This window comes from Elephas maximus, chromosome 1 (genome assembly GCF_024166365.1).
Source record: "Elephas maximus indicus isolate mEleMax1 chromosome 1, mEleMax1 primary haplotype, whole genome shotgun sequence".
Lineage (NCBI taxonomy): Eukaryota > Metazoa > Chordata > Mammalia > Proboscidea > Elephantidae > Elephas > Elephas maximus.
This window is the reverse complement of record NC_064819.1, coordinates 223483885-223505173: the sequence shown is the minus strand read 5'-3', so window position 1 is coordinate 223505173 and position 21289 is coordinate 223483885. Positions and strand designations below refer to the sequence as shown.

Here is a 21289-nt window from a genome sequence, read left to right as displayed (position 1 = left end):
CAGCAATCATAGCTTTTCTGTGCATTACTTCTCAGGCGTATTTTTCTCCTGAGGCATCAGTATTAACAGTTGTCACAGGCTGCACTTGTCTGTTTGAAGTTACTACAGCTGCAATCTTAACCCTCTGGGATCCTTCTCGTCTTCTGTCTCATTTTGCACTGGGGCTGTGACTGAAAAAAAAATTTCTGATGAGAGTGTAAAAAGCATTCCCAGTTTCCTAAGGTCACTACAGAAAGAGATCATTTAACTTGAGCTCAAGGTTTAAGTTTGCAATGCCGGAATGTCTCAATTTCTATTTCTTGAAGGGTCCACCACAGAACCTTTCACTAGTGAAAAAAAGAAAAGAAAAAGCAAACCCATTGCTATTAAGTCGATTCTGACGCACAGTGACCCTATATAACAGGGTAGAATTGCCCTATAGGGTTTCCAAGGAGCGGCTGGTGGATTCCACAACTGCTGACCTTTTGGTTAGCAGCCACGCTCTTAACCACCGTGCCACTAGGGCTCCAAAAATGGAATGCTTCACGAATTTGCATGTCATCCTTGCGCAGGGGCCATGCTAATCTTCTCTGTATCATTCCAATTTAGTATATGTATAAATTAAATGTTAGTTGGGTGGATGAATAAATAAATGAGTAAGTATATTATGAGAAAACTCAGAAAGTAGACATATGCTGATACTGATCAAATCTAACCCTATCCAATAAGTTTAGACAAACCAAGCAAAACAATAAACAGTGAGATGTTCTTTTTTCTTTTCTTCTTTTTTTTTTAAACCTGGACTACTAGGAAAACCAGCTGCCCTCGAGTCATTTCTGACTCACAGTAACCCCAAGTGTTTCAGAGTAGAACTGTGCTCCATAGGTTTTTCATTGGCTGTGACCTTTCTCAAGTTGACGATCAGGACTTTCTTCCAAGGCACCTCTAGGTAAATTCCAACCACAAACCTTTCAGTTAGTAGCCAAGCACATAACCGTTTGTGCCACCCAGGGGCTCCTAACCTGGACTAGAAAGGCACTTATATAAGGACAGACAGTACCTGCTTGTGCCCTGTTTTGCCCTCTGGGATCAAGTATGAGAATAACACCTTTAGATGAGCTGGAAATCCTTTTGTTACAAAAATCTCCTTTGTTGTTAATGGGCAGTGACTAGCCTCCTACCTGTTTGAAACAACCCAGAAGATCAGATGCCCTACATTTTTACTCAGAGTGTGATCCTTACAGGTTTGCTCAGGAAAAACAATAGAACGCAAAATTTCATCCGACCAATATTTATTGAGGGCCTATTACATGCAAGGAGCCCTGGTGGCACAGTGGTTAAGAGCTATGGCTGCTAACCAAAAGATCAGCAGTTTGAATCCATCAGCCGCTCCTTGGAAACCCCTATAGGGCAGTTCTACTTTGTCTTACAGGGTCTCTATGAGTCAGAATCCACTCGGCAGCAATCGGTTTGGTTTTCTGGTTTATTATATGCAAGGCACTGTGCTCGAGGCTAAACACAGAGAGCTCTAACTTATTGTGTGTATTGGGAGGGATCCCCAAGTTCTAATTTTGCCTTCTACATACACAGGCTTATCACGTTCAATTCTGTAAAGTGAATGATATACAAAGAGGTATACGACATGGTCTTATATTACAGATATCTAACTAAGGCACTTTAAGACTTGCTACCCAAATCCAGGCATAAAACTTGCAAGCTTAAACGCCTTTAGAGGAGAGGAGAGTCAGCTGGGAAACAGGTGCACTAAAGCAGTGGGGCTTTGGTGTGGACACTAGAATGAATGCAAGTGAAGACAGCTAGGCAGAGGAGACACTTCCTGCCGAGGAAGCAACTTGGAAAACAGACAAGTGAGAGCTGCAGTTGGGAGTGAGAACAGCACATCTGGATGACAGCTAAAGCCAAGCGTGTGTTTGGAGAGAAGAAAAGATTGGTCCAGGTGAAATACAGCCAAACTGGGGAGGTCTTAACGCCTTGCTGCAGTCCATGGACGGGACAAACGGTTAACACGTCTGGCTGCTAACTGAAAGGTTGGTGGTTCAAGTCCACCCAAGGCACCATGGAATAAAGGTTTGGCAATCGAATTCCAAAAAATCAGTCACTGAAATCTCTTTGGTGCACAGTTCTACTCTGACGCACATGAGGTCACCAGGAGTCTAACTGAGTCCACTGCAACTGGCTTCAGGCCTTGCTGGGAAGTTTGAATGTGATTCTGTGGAACCACCGCGGAACCACAGCAGGCAGTGCTGAGTTCTCTGCCCTTTATGTGCCAATAAGCACACTGTTCCGTGCACACTACAACAACTAAGAAAACAAAAGTACACTGTTTATGAAAAGATTTTACTATTTTTGATAGATGAGGTCTTTCCTCAAAGGAAAATGCATCAGAAGTAGATAATATTTAATGTGACCAAGCTGTGAGTACTACACTGTGAGTAGTTAAGACTGAAGCCTTTAGAACAGACAGCTTTGTTTTAATAATTAATTAAATCACTTAATAATGGAGGAACCTTGAGAAAGTTACTTAACTTCTTCATACCTCAATTTCTTCATCTGAAAAGGCAGATAATCAAAGTACCTTCCCCACAGGGTTACCACAATAAGTAGATAACCTAGCAAATGAAGTGCTTAGAACAGTGCCTGGTACCTGGTAATCACTCAGTAAGTGCTAACTTACTATTAGGAGTAGGGTTCATTATGATTCCAAGTGTTCAAGTAATTCTTGAACAGATTGGTGGATGGGTGGGTGGGTGGGTGGATGGGTGGATGGGTGGGTGGATGGGTGGGGGGATGGGTGGATGGGTGGATGGATGGATGGCAGAAAGGTGGGCTCTCAAGCCAATAGGCCAGAAGCCACTAGTTATCCCATAACCAGCAGTCTAAAGCCCTTTTATGCATTCAGAAGTTTTGGATACAGGGTCACTACCCATTTCTAGAGGCTGGTTTCCACACAGATTGTCATTTTCAAAACGTTGTTGTTGTTGTTGTTAGGTGCTCTCGAGTCAGTTCTGACTCATAGTGACCCTATGTACAACAGAACAAACACTGCTTGGTCCTGTGCCATCCTCATAATCATTGTTATGATTGAACCCATCATTGCAGCTACTGTGTCAATCCATCTTGTTGAGGGTCTTCCTCTTTTTCAGTGCCCCTTTACTTTACCAAGCATGATGTCCTTCTCCAGGTAGTGGTACCTCCTGATAACATGTCCAAAATACATGAAACAAAGTTTTGTCATCCTTGCTTCTAAGAAGCATTCTGGCTGAACTTCTTCAAGATATATTTGTTTTTGTTCTTCTGTCAGTCCATGGTATATTAAATATTCTTCACCAACACCAAAAGTCAAAGGCATCAATTCTTTTTCAGTCTTCCTTATTCATTGTCCAGCTTTCACATGCATAGGAGGCAATTCAAAATACCATGGCTTAGATCAGGCACACCTTAGTCCTGAACACCTTAAAGAGGTCTTTTGCAGCAGATTTTCCCAATGCAAAACGTCATTTGATTTCTTGACTACTGCTTCCATGTGTGTTGATTGTAAATTCAAATAAAATGAAATCCTTGACAACTTCAGCATTTTCTCACTTTATCATAATGTTGCTTATTGGTTCAGTTGTGAAGACTCTCTTCTTTTTATGTTGAGGTGCGAGCCATACTGAAGGCTGTAATCTTTGATCTTCATCAGTAAGTGCTTCCAGTCCTCTTCACCTTCAGCAAGCAAGCTTGTGTCATCTGCATACGGTGTTAATGTATCTTCCTCCAATTCTGATGTCCTGTTCTTCTCATATAGTCCAGCTTCTTGGATTATTTGCTCAGCACACAGATTGAAAAGGTATGGTGAAAGGATACAACCCTGACACACACCTTTCCTGATCCTAAACCACACAGTATTCCCTTGTTCTGTTTGAGCAGCTGCCTCTTAGTCTATGTACAGGTTCCTCGTGAGCACAATTACATGTTCTGGAATTCCTATTCTTTGCAAAGTTATCCATAATTTGTTACGATCCACACAAGTGAATGCCTTTGCATAGTCAATAAAACAGGCGAACATCTTTCTGGCATTCTCTGCTTTGAGCCAGGACCCATCTGACATCAGCAATGATATCCCTGGTTCCATGTTGTCTTCTGAATCCAGCTTGAATTTCTAGCAGTTCCCTGTCGATATACTACTGTAGCTACTTTTGAATGATCTTCAGTAAATTTTACTTTGGTGTGACATTAATGAAATTGTTTGATAATTTCCATATTCTGTTGGGTCACCTTTCTTTGGAATGGGCACAGATATGGATCTCTTCTAGTTAGTTGATCAGGTAGCTGTCTTCCAAAATTCTTGGCATAGACAAGTGAGTGTGTCCGGTGTTGCATGCATTTGTTGAAACGCCTCAATTGGTATTTTGCCAATTCTGGGAGCCTTGCTCCACTCAATTCTCACTCTCCTTGCATTTTCCCTAAACAAGACTCCAGTTGGGTGTTTGTGAAACACTGACAATGTGTAAGGGAACATAAAGGGCATAATGTTTTCCTCCTCACGTTTGGGAAAATGACATTATTTAAGTACTATTGATGAAGGCTGATTTTTTGAGTCAAAGTTAGAAACTTGCCTTAAAAACTGATGAAATTGATTCTTCCACTGATAAATTCTCCAACGAAAATACCCTAAGCAAAAATGGGCAACCTTAACTAGTATCTGTCTGTCTATCTGTAGTGTGTCTCTCTCTCAATGAACATCTCTTTGCTGATGGTAAAGGTATTTTTAAAATGTGACTTAACAGGCTTCCTTAGAGTGGGTTAGAATGGACTGTACTGCACAAAGAGGAAACAAGAAAGCCTCTTTGGTTACTGCAGCATAGTTTCCTAGACTTACTTTTGATGACAGGCATTTTGATGCCACCTACTTGTCACACATGGGTAGCCAGCGGGAGAGGGCTTATCACCCATGGGTCCCGACCTAGCACCATAAGGACACCAGTGAGCCCTTATATTTTGGTTTTGGTTTCATTTGGGGAAATTTTTTGCAACTGAATTCAACAAGTTTTTGTTGAGTTGATTTTGTATCTGGCTAGGGTTGCTCAGGCTATCAGGAAGTACAAGAGAGGCCAGAGAGTACATTTGGAAAGTTTACAACAAATTTGGTGCACGTTATTTTTTAAACCGCTAAGGTTCCTATCACAAAGAGCCGGGATTAAAGTCATCCATATTCCGTGAGAACCAGAGAATCTACCTTTGAACTGGAAAGGTTTATAGTCCAGTCCATTTGTTTTATAGATGAGGAAACTGAGGCCTAGACAGAGGATGGTATTTGCATGAGAACACACAGTATCATGCAGAACATGTGCACTCAAATGGAGAACTCCTAGATGTTTGCCACTAATCAGGCTGCCTCTGTGACCCTGGGCACCTTCCTTAACACCTCTGTGTTTAAAGAAACAGGGATAAGAATGTTGTTGTGGTCAGGTGCCATCGAGTTGCTTCCAACTCATTGCAATCCCCTGCACAACAGAAACACTGCCCAGTCCTGGGCCATCCTCACAATCTTTGCCATGTTTGAGCCCACTGTTGCAGCCACTGTGTCACTTTATCTCATTGAGTGTCTTCCTCTTTTAAGCTGACCTTCTTCCAAATTTCTTAGCATAGATAAGTGAGCACCTCCAGCATTGCATGCATTCGTTGGAACATCTCAATTGGCATTGCATCAATTCCTGGAGGCTTATTTTTCTCCAATGTCTTCAGTGCAGCTTGAACCTCGATACCATCAGTTCCTGATCATATGCTACCCCCGAAACAGTTGGGCGTTGAACAATTCTTTTTGGTATTAAACGACTCTGTATATTCTTTCCATTTTCCTTTGATGCTTCCTGAATCATTCAATATTTTGCCCATAGAGTCAATTCTTGTTGTTTTCGGTAGCTATGCTCTACAATGTCCCTGGGACAATGAATTACTGAATATCAAATGAGCTTTGTTCCGCCTCAGGTGAGAACGCTCCTGTGGGCTGACTCAAGGTTTTTGCCCCTCTGTGTACCTGCATGTCCACAAATGACTGCAAAAGTGCCGCAAGTGTTGACTTTGGGGTTACAGATAAGTTTTAGCAAGAAGGCAAATTTGCAAAGAAACAATTCACAAATAATGAGCATTGACTGTACCTTACTCGCAGGTTGTTGGGAGGGTTAAATAACTTACTAGAGATAGAACATTTAGAATAATGCCTGGTATAGAGTTAGCAGTTAGTAAGTATTTATCGTTACCATTATTATACTGTATAAAAAATGGAGAGAGATCGATGGCAGAATTCCTAGTACAGCTTAATCTAGAAAGAAAGACTAAGTACCAAACTGAGTGACAACTTGGTCTAACGGGAGGCATGAGAGCACATCCTTCCTTCTCTGCTAACTAGCAGTGCGGCCTAGAGCAAACCACTCAATCCTTCTTAACCTGGATTTCCTTATCTGTACAATGAGGATATCAATATCCACTATATGTCCTGCCAGAGTCCTTGGTTAACATGTTTGGCTGCTAACGGAAAGACTAGAGGTTCGAGTTCACTCAGAGGCACTGCAGAAGCAAGGCCTGGTGCTCTACTTCTGAAAATCAGCCATTGAAAATGCTGTGGACCACAGTTCTCCTCTGACACTCACGGGCTGCCATAAGTAAGAGTCAACTAAAAGGCAACTTTTTTTTTTTTCGTGCCAGGTTGTTGAAAGGTCCTATTGAGACAGTGGATAATAGAGGCTGTTGTGAGTTGCTAAGTGCTGTGCATATCAAAAATCCAAGGGCAGAAAACTGGGGTCAAAGCCAGAGAACTGAAGAAGACAGCACTCCACAAGAAACCTGGGCATGATCTCAGGAACCCAGGAACAAGTTACGTGTCCTCGCTATTCTCTGGTCTTTCCTTGGCTTGTGTCCCTTGTAGCTCGGCTTTCATAAGGCAGTCAGAAAGCTGTGACTTGTGAGAGGGGGCAGGTCCTGCTCACTTGCTTTGGGCCAGCAGACCAAGAACAGGAGATAATATTCAATCGACACATTGTGTTCCAGACCTCACTGGTTGTAATGTAAAGGTGTTTAGTGTCCCATCGGGTAGTATGTCAGCAGCACTTGGGAAGCTGGGTGTGGTTTTACTATCTCAGTAGGGTTCAAGGCGGTTCTCTCATTTACAGATCTTTAGTTACATAAAAACTATGTTTTTAATTTTTTTTTTAAAGGCATTAGATTGTACAAGAGCCAGAACATCCAGTCTATAAATTAACCATCTGAAAAACATTACATTATTTATATAATGAAGTACAGTTTCTCTCATAAAAAGTTCAGTTTCCTCTATAATTTCACCTTTAAAAAGTAGAGGGGTGACTCTGGTTCTCCCTCCTACCAATATTTTACAATTTAAGCAAAAATAACTGAAATTAGTAAACCTGCTATGTTTAACTCTACAATACAGTGTGCCCCTATGCAGGCATTACAATCAGTGACTAACACATAGTATATCAGGCATGTTTCTAAAAAACTTGACCCTCTCCATTTCCTCAGACTCCAATCCATTTTTAATTTGCTTCTCTTCTCTACCATTGGTGCAAGTAATAGCACAGTTTCCCTCACATAAGCCACAAAAAGAATCATTCTTATAACACGGATACTAAAGATATTTATCTGTTCAAAAGTTTTCAGTGGTTCACCACTGCCTAAAAAACACAAATTCAAGCACTTCACGAAATTCAACCCCCTTGCATTCTTGCCCCATTTCAGCTTTCTCAATCTCCTCAGCCCCAATCCTTTTCTATCCCCTAAGCCACAATGCCCTGTCCCCAGGAAGGCCTCTTGAACGTCCCCAGAACGACCCATCACCATCGAGTCCATTCCAGCTCATGGTGACGTGTGTGTTACAGAGTTGAACTGCTCCCTAGGGTTTTCTTGGCTGTAATCTATATGGAAGTAGATCATCAGGACTTTCTTTCACGGCATCATTGGGTGGGTTCAAACCACCAAACTTTAGGTTACTAGTCAAGCACAAACCATTTGCGCCACTCAAGAACTTGTCCCTAGAATATGACATGCTATTTCTTCCTGGTCTTATGCTTTCATTCAAAAAACATTTATTACCTTCTATGTGCCAGGTGGAGCCCTGATAGCACAGTGGTTAAGGGCCTGGCTGCTAACCAAAAGACCAGCAGTTCGAATCCACCAGCCACTCCTTGGAAACCCTATGGGGCAGTTATACTCCATCCTATAGGGTCACTATCAGTCAGAATTGACTTGACTGCAATGCATATGCCAGGTACTCTGAAAATTCTGGGACTATGAAAATGAGTAAGACAAAACCTCTGTCCTCAAAGAGCTGTCTAGTTGGGTGGCCAGACGACTAGAAAACAAAATGATGGATGTGGTAATAGAGATGTGTACAAAAGGCATGGAAGCTCGGGGAAACTCAACGTGGTGTCAGGGAAAGTTTCCTTGAAGAGGTGATAGCCTGCTCATGCCAGTTTAAAAAAATGAAAGAGGAAGTCAGCAAGGAGTTTGAGGGTGTTTGGAATAGGAGGTGGTGGAAAGGATCAAATGAGAGGGAACAGCAGCCAAGAGAGCTCTTGTGTTGGATGAGGTAGCCTGGCAGTGCACATGCAAAGGCCAGGAGGGGGAAGGTGCACAGGGAAACTTAAGCAATTCAGAGATGCAGATATAGAACTTCAGAGCTGCAGACACAGGACACGAGAGGCAGTGTCATAAGACACGAAGCAGAAGAGGAGACTTCCAAGTCTTTGTTCACAATACCATTTCCACTAACACGTCCTTTTCCTGTCTTCCCCTGCCCTTCTTCACGCCGTCTAGAGAAATCTGATCCACCTTCCAACAACCAGTTCACAGTTCATTTTCTATGAAATGTTTTCTTTCCAATCTATGATTATCTTAGACCTTTCTTTAAACGCCCTTAACACTTCTCTATCATCCATTTTGCCCCTAATCATATACTATTTCTGGCTCTTAGTTTTCTGTAACCGTATTTTGAGCCCCCTGAGAGAAGAAACCACGTATTGGTTTGTCCCTCACAGCACATAACGGGTGAGATTAGAAAATTCTTCTCAATAAATGTTTTTGGTGTTGAAGTCTTTCTGAATTTCCAACTACTGCCGACATCTAATGTAACTCAAAATGTAACTAAAAGCCAAACTCCACAAAAGAAATGCTTCCCCTAAGAAATAATTCAGATATGGGTAAAGATGTTCAGGAACACGAGGCTGCACTAAGTCAGCATTTGCCTTCATCACGTCTTCACAGAAAAATCAAGATAGAGCTAATGTGAAATGGGTTCTCTGCTTAGCATTCTCCTTTTAAATACCATTCTCCTAATGGATCACATGAACCATGGTGGGGAAGTGGTTAAGAGCTTCAGCAAGCTATAGCTGCTAACCAATATGGTCAGCAGTTCAAATCCACCAGTTGCTCCTTGGAAACTCCATGGGACAGTTCTGCTGTGTCCTTTAGGGTCGCTATGACTTGGAACCAACTGGGCAGCACCTAACAACAACAACTAGGGCAACATTAGGCAAAAACTTAGTACACTGAAAAGAAGTCTGGAACTGGATTCGGAAGACATGGGTTCTAGCCTTTCTCCTGATGGTACCATGTGGCTTTGGACAACTAACTGTTCTTGTAGCGTAGAATACTGATTCATACATCTGCTTAAAGACACCTTCCAATACACTCATTATGTATAATATGTAGCAAAAAATAAATAAATTACAGGATTAAAATGGATAGGAAGGTTAATCTACCTGTTGACTGACATCTAATGATAACTGTTGTTGTTTTCAGTTGCCATCAAGTTGATTCTGCCTCATGGTGACCCCAAGTATACAGAGTAGAACTGTTCCATAGTGATTTCAAGGCTGTGACCTTCTGGAAGCAGATTACCAGGCCTGTCTTCTCAGGTGCCTCTGGGTGGGTTCAAACCACCAACCTTACAGCTAGCAATCGAGTGCTTAACCATTTATACCACTGAAGGACTCTTTTTAATGATAACTAGTCATGTATTTATTTGTATTGTATGATGCTGCAAAGACAAGGCTGAAGAGCTTCATTTCAAGTCTGCAGAGACAACTCACTGTCCAAGAGAATCCATGCTCCTTTCCCATAGTACAACTTAGCACCGAGAAGAACCTGCTGATCCAGGTACTCCAATTCTCAGCCTCCTTCCTTGCACCCATGTGCCACCATGTCACTAGTTCTTGCACATGGAATGTGAGCAGAAGAGATGTATGTCAGGTTCAGACCAAGGCAGCTAAGAAGCATGGGTCCTCCACCCTCACTTTCCTCATCAACAGGCTAGATGCAGGGGACTTGAAGGCCACAGAAAATGACATGGCCACAGAAGGAAGGAGATTGGGGCTCTGACTCACCATGTGGAATACAGCTGTCCACCAACCACAGAAACCTGCAATTAGCAGTTTTGTGAGCAAGGAACAAACTTTTGTGTGAGGCCACTCAAGTTCTGGGGTTTTGTTACAGTGACTACCACTATTCTTTTTTAACGTAACATACATGTATGTTTCTCTCCCTTCTCCCTCTCCAAAACATACACGTATTCGCATTAATCCCCCAAATGTAATATCACTTAAAAAATTAAGTAAGCAAAAATGTTGATGGTGGTGTGTGCTTTACAGTCAATTTCAACTCATAGTGACTTCATGTGCCCCATTAAGATTTTCTTGGCTGTAGTCTTTATAGCTACTTAGCCAAATGACTTGACCAAGGGATCCATATTTGTGCACATTCCAAAGAAAGGTGATCAAACAGGATGCAGAAATTATCAAATAATACCATTAATATCACATGCTAGCAAAATTTTGTGGAAGATAATTCAAAAAGAGCTGTAGCTGTACATTAACAGTGAATTTCTAGAAGTTCAAGCCAGATTCTGAAGAGGACGTGGAACAAGGGATATCACTGCTGACGACAGATGCATCCTGGCTGAAAGCAGAGAATACCAGCTAGTGTATAATCATAGAGGTAAAAGACACTTTGTGTAAAATGCTCTGTATTTGTACATATAGGTGTCATAACTGTTGATTTTAATCCAGCTTCAAGTGCCAAAATTGATTACAAAGTTTGTTATTTCAAGCATTTTGGTTCTCAAATTGACTCCTGCTTAGACATGTTATTTCTTTGTAGTTGTGTTTGAATGGTCTGCCTAGCTTTCTATGAAAAGTCTCTAATTTCACTTTAACCCATATTTTTTAGAGGATAAATAGCCTTCTATTAAAGACTCCCAATGAGAAAATACATATAGAGGCAAGATTTTTGGAAAGGACTCCTACAGCTAAAAGGAATATGTGATACAAAAAACCAAAACCAAGGATGGAAGCACAAGTCTCTTTCTCTGAATATTTTTAAGGAGTAGATAATTACCTTGTAGAAAATAGTCTTGAAGATCTTTCTAGATGTACCAGGCTGTTTTTTTTGTTTTGTTTTGTTTTGTTTTGCTTTCTGTGTCTGTTTTCATTTCTGTTTTGCCTAATCTTTAGAGATTGCTGATGAAAACAAAGCAGCAAGCAAAATCCACACTGAATCAATTGAATAGAAATAGAAGTTTGAGGGTTTACTTACTGCCAGCTGTCATCGACTCAATTCTAACTCATGGCAACCCTATGTCTGTCAGGGTAGAATTGTGTTCCACAGGGTTTTCAATAGCGATTTTTCAGAAGTAGGTCATCATGCCTTTCCTCCAAGGTGCCTCTGGAAGGCACCTCCAACCTCCAACCCTTCAGTAGCAGCCCAGCATGTTAACCATTTGCACCACCCAGGCACTCCTGATCCTTCTGGGAGCTCAGGATTGCAAAATACGACCTCTATAAAAGTTTTAGCTAACAGCTGAAATAAGAGCCATCGGAACCTAAATGATCTTCTATTTGTCTCAAGGAAAGGTCCAACATCCTAGACGTGTGACAGAATAGCAATCACTCTCATCCATGGTCCCAGACATTCAAATAAAAGGGTTGAAGGAATGGAACTTGGCTTGACTCTGGCGGACAACTGAAATATCAACAAGCAAATGACTAGTAGACCTCAGACGCCATAGAAAACATAGTATAGGCTATGTGATCTTTTCCAATCACAGGCAATAAAATGAGACTATTTAAAAGGAAAAAAAATAGAAAAGCATTTCACTGGGGAAATAAATGGGCAAAATTAATTTGCTTATGGCTCAAAACAAAAGCTTATTCACAAGGAAAAGCTGAAAGTGACAAACTAGAAATGTGAACCATGAGAAGTAATAGCATTTTGTCACACCCACGGCCATACCCATATCCACCTCTCGGCAAAACAGAGCCCTGAATGATACTGAGATTGTAATCTTGAGCTTAGGGACTATGTCCATCTACCGGAGTCCCAGCACCTACCCCCTGACATACTGCCGGTCCAGTACATTATTGTTAAATGACTTAATGAGTCTACAGTTGCTACTTCACATGCTTTTAGGAGATCCACCTGGAGTGTTCTCCCTCTTCCTTTCTGCTTGGTAAATTCTCACTGGTTTTTCAAGACCCACTTCATTGATTCCTTCTTAACAGAGCTCTCTGCTCATGTCTGTTATAGCACTTATCCTATTGAACCGCCATTCCAGAGCTGCACTATCCAGAGCGGTAGCTACTAGCCACCTGTGCCTACCGAGCACTTGAAATGTTTCTGCTATGACTGAGGACCGAAATTTTTAATTCTAATTCATTTAAATTTAAAAGTGGATACTCGATTCAGTTAGTAAAACATCTTTTTAAGTATGTTTGGGACAACCTGGGTATATGAATCTGTTTCTTTTTTTTTCTTTGTATTAGTATTGTTGTTGCTGTTAGGTGCCCTTGAGTCGCTTCCAACTCATAGCGACCCTATCTACAACAGAACAAAACGCTGCACGGTCCTGTGCCATCCTCACAATCTTTGCTATCCTTGAGCCCACTTTTGCAGCCACCTCGTTGAGAGTCTTTCTCTTCCTCATTGGCCCTCCACTTTACCAAGCATGATGTCCCTCTCCAGGGACTGATCCCCCTGATAACATGTCCAAAGTATGTAAGACACAGTCTCGCCATTCTTGCTTCTAAGAAGCATTCTGGTTGTACTTCTTCAAGACAGACTTGTTGTGCCTTTGGCGGTCCATGACATGTTCAGTATTCTTTACCAATACCACAATTCAAAGGCTTCAGTTCTTCTTTGGTCTTCCTTATTTATCATCCAGCTTTCCCATGCATATGAAGCGAATGAAAACACCATGGCTTGGGGCAGGTGCACCTAAGTCCACAAGGTGACACATTTGCTTTTTAACACTTTAAAGAGGTCTTTTGCAGCAGATCTGCCCAATGCAATGCTCTTTTGACTTCCTGACTGCTACTTCCATAGGAGTTGATTGTGGGTCCAAGTAAAATGAAATCCTTGACAACTTCAATCTTTTCTCCGTTTATCATGATATTCCTTATTGGTCCAGTTGTGAGGACTTTTGTTTTGTTTATGTTGAGGAGTAATCCATACTGAAAGCTGTGGTCTTTGATCTTCATCAGTAAGTGCTTTCAGTCCTCTTCACTCTCAGCAAGCAAGGTTGTGTGTTCTGCATATGACAGGTTGTTAACGAGTCTTCCTCCAATCTTGATGCCCTGTTCTACTCCATATAGTCCAGCTTCTGAGATTATTTGCTCAATATACAGATTGAATAAGTATGGTGAAAGGATACAACTTTCCCTGATCCTAAACCACACAGTATTCCCTTATTCTGTTCAAGTGACTGCCTCCTGGTCTATGTACATGTTCTTTGAGCACAATTAAGTGTGTTCTGGAATTCTCATTCTTCACAATGTTATCCATAATTTGTTATAATCCACACAGTTGAATGCCTTTGCATAGTCAACAAAACATAGTAAACATCTTCCTGGTATTCTCTGCTTTCAGCTAGAATCTATCTGACATCAGCAGTGATATCCCCGGTTCCACATCCTATTCTGAATCTGGCTTGAATGTCTGGCAGTTCCCTGCCAATATACTACTGCAGCCACTTTTGAATGATCTTCAGGAAAATTTTACTTGTGTGTGATACTAATGATATTGTTCGATAATTTCCACATTCAGTTGGATCAGCTTTCTTGGGAATAGGCATAAACAGGGATCTTTTTCAGTTGGTTGGCCTGGTAGCTGTCTTCCAAATTTCTTGGATTAGACGAGTAAGCACTTCCAGTGCTGTATGTGTTTGTTGAAACATCTCAGTTGGTAGTTCGTCAATTCCTGGAGTCCTTTTATTTTTTGCCAATGCCTTCAGTGCAGCTTGGGCTTCTTCCTTCAGTACCACTGGTTCTTGATCATATGCTAACTCCTGAAATGGCTGGACGTCGACCAACTCTTTTTGGTATGGAGACTGTGTATTCCTTCCATCTTCTTTTAATGCTTCATGCATCATTTAATATTTTCCTTGTAGAATCCTTCAGTATTGCAACTCTAGGCTTGAATTTTTTCTTCAGATCTTTCAACTTGAGAAATGCTGCGGGTGCTCTTCCCTTTTGGTTATCTATCTCCAGGTCTTTACACATGTCATTATAATACTTTACACTGTCTTCTTGAGCTGCCTTTTGAAATCTTCTGTTCAGTTCTTTTCCTTCATCATTTCTTCCTTTTGCTTTAGCTACTTGATGTTCAACAGCAAGTTTCAGAGTCTCTTCTGACATCCATTTTGATATTTTCTTTCTTTCCTGTCTTTTCAATGGCTTCTTGCTTTGGAGTGTGGGCTACTACAAGGCTGCCCACATCTGAATTTTTAAGGTACAGTATAGTCAAACTGCTCAAATTATAGCAGCAAGACCTTATGTAAATGGTTAGAATATTTCTATATTCTTAGGTTTATACAGCACAACAGACTTTTTAATAGACATTCTGCACGTACGTCTCAAGGTCACACCATTGGCCGTGGTCTATCCCCAGGCAATGTCGTATGTTTACAAGTGGATTTTTTTTTCAAGGAGAAAAACCAAAGATACATCAGAAGAAGGAGGATAAAGAAACGTTAGTCTTGATGATATTTCCCTTCAGTTGACAGTTTCTGTAATACTATTTTTTTTTTTTAATTGTCATTCCCACTAAGAACAAATTCAATTCAGCTTCACAAAATTTGACCAAATATCTGTTGGGTGCCACTCACTGCTCTAGGTGCTGGTTATTAAAAAATGAGTTAAGACCATAAATGAGAAACTCCTCCAGATGTCTGGTTTTATTATTTCTTCCTTTTCTTTCCTATTCCTGAAAATGTGTCTTACTTTCAGAACGGCAATGTGGGAAAAAGTAAGACAAGTTCACCAAGAAGTTAAGAGAAGACGAGATGCGGCTAAATTTTAAAACGCAAGTACAGAATGAACAAGAAGACTATAACCAAAGCACAACTACAAATAAAAACTGCTCAGAACATACTGTGAAGGACATGAGGAATGAAGCAAAATCCTAGAGTTCATGGTCTGGTCATTCTTTCTAATTATTAGAAAACAAAATTAGTCTCCTACTAAGACACCTGCAGCCATTTTAAACTTTCAGAAAGTCCCAGTTTCCAAAGCGCATCTATCTGAATTCCTTTTGAGCAAGATAACTTAGACAAGCTTGCTGTTACCAAATGCTGGTCTAATTCTGTACTTAAGGACTATCCCAAAAGAGAATATACCATAGTATTTAATGACTATACCAAAGAGAAAAGATCACAGTGGTAGTTAACTACACCAACTGGTTATTTATTTTTTGTCACCTATCTAGGGGGAAAAATGATTTTAAAGTATTTCGGCCAAAAAATACAGTTTTTTGTCTTAGGGAAAAATTATATTATTTTCTTCATTGCTCCTTCCCCTCCTCAAAGTCAAGAAGTTGTCCTTGAACAGATGCCAGACACGGAAAATTATTCAAAGCATTATAGCGACACATCAAAGAGAGAAGAGACTGGGAAGTTAATTGCAGCAATTTCTTTTGAACACTCTAACAAGTGCTTTAACTGGCACGTAGGAGTGTCCAAATCCAAGAATGCAAAAAGCAGGGGGACTTTAGGAAAAGAATACAAATTGGAATGTAGCTGACCATTCGGATTTATTTTCTTGTCTAGTAAAATTCGCAAGCAATGAGTTCCAAGAAAACCCACCATGTACCAACCTACTAGAGGGTTATTTTTTTCCTCAGAAGACTTTCCAAATTATGACAACTGAAAGTGTATGGTTTTAGTTGAACCTTCCAACTTTATGCAAACAAATATTTAATAAAATGTCTTTTCAAAAAAAATTTACATGTAAATAATTAGGCAATAGCGTAATGCAATTTAGAAAATTTGTCCTGATTATTTTTCAAGTTATTATAAGACATACTCTATAACTCAATGAAATATTTCTTATTGGAAAATTAACAGCAAACAATGATTATTCCTGTTGAGATTAAAGCAGTAAAACAAAACCGAACAAAACCAAACCCGCTGCCTTTGAGTCAATTCCAACTCATAGCGTCCCTTTAGGACAAAACAGAACTCCCCAAAAGGGTTTCTAAGGAGTGGCTAGTGCATTCGAACTGCCGACCTTTTGGTTAGCAGCTGAACTCTTAACCACTATGCCATTAGAGCTCCACAGGAGTAGAAGCTCATTAATTTTTAATTCCATGTGCAATTTGATACTCAGAAAGCAAATGTCCAAGATTTATGCTCTGCTACCTAGGAAAAAAAACAGGTTAATCAAGAAAAGCAGTATTGCAAACAATATTACAGAGAAGCCATCTTCACTCTGGTTAGAAAAGATTATTTTCAAGCATTTTAGAAGACCTTATACAATTAATTTTTTAAATTGCCAATCATTCTTATCTATTCATTAAAGCAAGCGCCTCACTCTGTTTTCCTAATTTGAGTCCTTGTACATTCTCGAAATTAAAATATGATTTTATATGAATTTATGTCTACATAAATGATAGTTTTATAACATTAAAGTCAGGGGAAAGAATCTGAGTTATGAATATGAGCCTTCTGTTTATTTTACTGAATTATTAAAACATCTTAAGTCATTAATAAAATCATAAAGGAGGAAACTTGATATATTTCATGTCTATTTTCTCCTAAAATTGTTTTAGGATAAATACCAAAAACCAAACCAAACCCACTGCCGTCGAATTGATTGTGACTCAACACGTTATAGGACAGAGTAGAACTGCCCCATAGGGTTTCCAAGGAGCAGCCAGTGGATTCGAACTGCTGACGTCTTGGTTAGCAACCATAGCACTTAACCACTTAACCACTACACCACCAGGGTTTCAGACCCTGCTTTCTGTGCCTCCTACAAAAGAAAAACTAAAATCCAAGGCGAGAGGGTTCCTAATCTAAAATCCTAAAGCCCACACTCGACAGCATCCTGGAGACTAATCGAGCCTAACTCTGGAAGTCATGGAATTTCTGCCACAGTCGTGTGTAAATCTTTTAGGAAGTTCAGAATGCTGCGCACGGGATCCAGGGTGACTCTTGCTACTGAGTGTGCAGAACCAGAGTCTCCACTTCTCCTAAGTAAGAGGATTCCAGTAATCCCAGTCTTGTCTCAAAAGAATCACTTATAGGTTACTAATTATGTTTGAAGAAGCCCTGGCGGCACAATGGTTAAGCTCTTGATGGCTAACAGAAAGGCTGGAGGTTTGAACCCATCCAGGGGCTCCTTAGGAGAAAGATCTGGAGTTCAGCTCCCATAAAGGTAACAGCCTAGGAAACCATATGGGGCAGTTTTACGCTGCCACATGGGGCTGTCATGAGTCAAAAACCGACTAGATTGCAATTTTAAACAATATGCATATCTGAATTGCAAATGTCAAATATGGGGATACCAGGAGCCGGTATTTTTGGTTGTACAAGTAGTCCCTGATTTACGACGTATTCAAGTTATGATGAGGCACTCTTACAGCCATCTACTTTTGTTTTTGTTTTTTTACATCTTATATATGTAGTACATACAATATTACAGTGTGTAACTTGTGGATGTCATATTTGTAAGTTTATATATGTAGTATTTCCAACCCCCAAAGACGAATAAAGATTAGATTTATAAAGATACTGATAATAAAAGGCAGTAATAACAAAAGCTTAAAAAAAAAATAAGGTACTTGACTTAAGTCAGAATCAACTTACAATGGAGTGGTTGGAATGGAACCCAGTCATAAGTCTCCGACTCCCTGTATATTCCTTTGCGCCTGTTAAGTTTTTGACCATGTATAGTATATGTATTACCTAATTTAAAAAATAATATAAAAAGAGTATGTGTACTTATTTCTTCCACTCATAAAGAAACTATAAATGAACAACTATTTTTCAAGTGAGAAACTCGAAGGTTCTAGAAACCTGGGAAACTAATACCACATGAGAGGCCAGGCAACAAGAAAGGAGCCTAGGGATTGCCCACATTTTAATGTCCTCAACTTATTTCTAAACATCAAACCTGTTTATCTTGACTTCCATTTCCACGGGTATGAATAGGTTACAGATCTCTACTTCAAATTAACTGGGGAAGAGATTAGCTTAACTTTTTAGTTATGTATTAATGTATATTATAAATCTAACTTTAATAGTAAAACTCCCATTTTCTGCAACAGGCAGAGACCAAAGCTATTTTGGAGAATTGAACTTGTCTATTTATCCTAACCAAGAGGTCAGCTAATTCAAACCCACCATGTGTTCCTTGGAAACTCTCTGGGGCACTTCTACTCTGTCATATAGGGTTGCTATGATTCGGAATTGATTCACAGCAATGGGTTTTTGATGATATATTCTCTTGGCACACGAAAGGTATTATTGCACCAGCTTCTAATTTTTATTTTTGCTACTGAGAAATCAAGGAGCCCTGGTGGTGCAATGGTGAAGCGCTCAGCTGCTAAGCCAAGGTTGGCAGTTCAAACCCACCAGTTGCTCAGTGGGAGAAAGATGTGGCAGTCTGCTCCATAAGATTACAGCCTTGGAAACCCCATGGGGCATTTCTACTCTGTCAGATAGGGCTGCTATGATTTGGAATTGATTCGCAGCAATGGGTTTTTGACAATTTCTACACAAGTTGTTCAGTAACATTAGTTACATTTTTCACACTGTGTCAGCATTCTAATTGAGTTCTGGTTGTTCTATTGGCAGTGTTTTTTTTTTTTTAATTGTAATTTAGGTGAAGGTTTACAGAACAAACTACTCATTAAACAGTTAGTACACACATTGTTTTATGACATTGGTTAACAACTCCACAACATATCAACACTCTCTGTTCTTGAACTTGGGTTCCCTATTACCAGCTTTCCTGTCCCCTCCTGCCTTCTGGTCCTGGCCCCTGGGCTGGTATGCTCCTTTAGTCTCCTTTTGTTTTATGGGCCTGTCTAATCTTTGGCTGAAGGGTGAACCTCAGGAGTGACTTCATTACTGAGCTAAAAGGGTGTCCGGGGGCCATACTCTTGGGGTTTTTCCAGTCTCTGCCAGGACAGTAAGTCTGGTCTTTTTTTGTGAGTTACAATTTTTTCTACATTTTTCTCCAGCTGTGTCCAGGACCCTCTACTGTGATCCCTATCAGAGCAGTCAGTGGGCAATGGGTTTTTGGTATTGAGAAATCAATCATCTTGAACTGCCTTTTCCTTTGCAGGTGATTCGTCTTTTCTCTCTGGCTGCTTTTGAGATAATCTTTTCTTTGATGCTGTGCCATTACACAACATCTTGGTGTGGCTCTCCTTTTATTCTTTCTGCTTGTAAATTGTAGGCTTCTGAATCTGAGGATTGATGTCTTTCAACAATTCTGGAAGAATCTCAGCCATTATTCCTTTGACTATTGTGTTTTTTCCATTGCCTTTACTATCTCCTTTTTAAATCTGGTTAGAATTAACTATACCTCCATACTCTGTTCTCTATGTTTCTAAACCTACAATTCATATTTGCCATCTTTTTCCCTAAGCTTCAAGTGGGTCAATTCTCTTGATATAATATTCAGTTCATTTAATCTTTCTTCTGCTATATCCATTCTACTGTTTAACCCATCTAATGGTTACAATTGTTATAATTTTTATTTTCAAAAGCTCTATATGGTTCTATTTTCAAATCCAATTGGTCATTTTTTTATAGCTACTAACAACCAGAATGCTCCTTAGAAGCAAGAATGGTGAGACATCTCACATACTTTGAACGTGTTATCAGGAGGGATCAGTCCCTGGAGAAAAACATCATGCTTGGTAAAGTACAAGGTCAGTGAAAAAGAGGAAAACCCTCAACGAGATGGACTGACACAGTAGCTGCAACAATGGGCTGAAGCATAGCAACAATTGTGAGGATGACACAGGACCAGGAAGTGTTGTGTTCTGTTGTATATAGGGTTGCTATGAGTCAGAACTGATTGGAGGACATCTAACAGCAACAACAACATTTACGCCTCCCTGATATCTGCAAGGCTCAGTTATACTTATTAAACATACATACTTTGTATTATGTGTCTAAATCCCCAATATCCCACGTCGCCATGAGTCTGATTCTATTGTCTCTTTGTTTCTGACCAGCTCACCCAGGGTGGTTTGTTTTTTGAAAGAGCTGACAGCTTGTGATTTCTGACTGTGGATACGTATTCTTTGAAACTTGTAGTGGGAATCTTTGAGGCCCAACTTGAAATTCCATTCCCCCAATGAGGATCTGCACATCCTTTCCCCAGTGTCCTGGAGTGACTATCAACCTGGGACCACATTAAAATGCAAAGTCTGGCTGTGGGTTTTTCTACACTACACAGGTAACAGCAATCCTAGCTGGAAGCCCACGGGAGGTCAGCTGTGCTATCCATCCTCAAGGAAGAGATTTTCCTTTCCTCTATCCAGAGCCAAGGTTGTATCCGGCAGCTTTTGTTACTATTTTTTTCTGCACAGAATGCTTATTTATCATTCGTCCTAACACCGAGGGTGTAGTTTTTAGAGCCTCGGATTCATGTAGAGATATTCCACTGGAATACGTGCAGGACAGAATGCAAACATGATGCAGCCGCGTTTCATAAACATCTTCAGGACCAGAACCTCATTCAGGCTCTCTTACCTCCCTGAATTCTTGCTTTCAATTTCTTTTGTTCCCTACAATGTTATAGTTTTTTGCCAGCTCAGTGATGCATTAAAGATTTTTTTAAACATATAATCCAGCATTCACAGTTGTTTTCAGTGACTTTCCCAGGATATCTGTCTACCATCCTGCCAGCAAAGGAAGCCACAAAACAAATTCTTAGAAACTTCAAAAATCCTCAGTTCAAAATCCCTTTACTATTTTGAGTGGTAGATTTAATGTTTAACTATATAC

General features: G+C 40.2%; 1 protein-coding gene and 1 pseudogene across 7 annotated transcripts in view; both read right to left on the bottom strand.

Moving 5' to 3' along the window:
• The window catches only part of ESR1 (estrogen receptor 1), a 529996-nt gene that overhangs the window by 139106 nt on the left and 369601 nt on the right, over positions 1–21289 (bottom strand). The window lies entirely within an intron of this gene.
• On the bottom strand, positions 507–606 carry LOC126058246 (uncharacterized; annotated as a pseudogene).